Genomic DNA, 736 nt, shown 5'->3' with positions numbered 1-736 from the left:
CCTTAGGCAGGCTGAGTCGACTTTACGAGGGGGTGACACCCCTAAAGAGCAAGAGTATCACTACAGGGTGAGTAGTTGCCCCTTGATATTTGCCATTATTGACTACCCCATTAACGTCTATTTTTATCAAATAAACAAAGATCTCATTCAATACAAAGAAAATGAATTGATATTTCGAAATGTGATCATGAAATATTTGTGTACTGTCAGCACGGCTTCATGTGATACATTAATGTGAAGTAGTCATTCTTAAAGTAGTCTATGCCTGAATCCATTGCATAAGAATGTGACCGTATAGTTGATCAAATCTATGCATAATTAAAACATATAGGCTTTTTGTAACAGTCATTATGGGATACACCTTTCCAGTAGATAAAACTATGTAAGATATTTCAATGAAATCAATGCGGAAATACCATTATATGCCTATGAGTATATACAGGAAAAAATCCAATTAGAACACAGAAATGCACATACATACACTTGCACGTTTCCCATTTCCTATCAAGTCAGTACTCCGAAACACAGATAGTTAAACCATCATTTGATAGACTTTATCAACGTGATGTGCTTACAGATAATCTTAGTGGACATTTGAGATGCATTGGCATCTTCATTGTAAGTATCTCATTTAGAGTAGTAATTCTGTTATCCGACAAATTGAAATTGAAAGCTGCTACGCATGGATGCAAAAACGAAAAAAAGAAGATACTAGATCAGAGCAACTTAATTGAAC

Source organism: Glandiceps talaboti, chromosome 14, assembly GCF_964340395.1.
Source record: "Glandiceps talaboti chromosome 14, keGlaTala1.1, whole genome shotgun sequence".
Classification (NCBI taxonomy): Eukaryota; Metazoa; Hemichordata; class Enteropneusta; family Spengelidae; genus Glandiceps; species Glandiceps talaboti.
Note: the sequence above shows the minus strand (reverse complement) of the source record.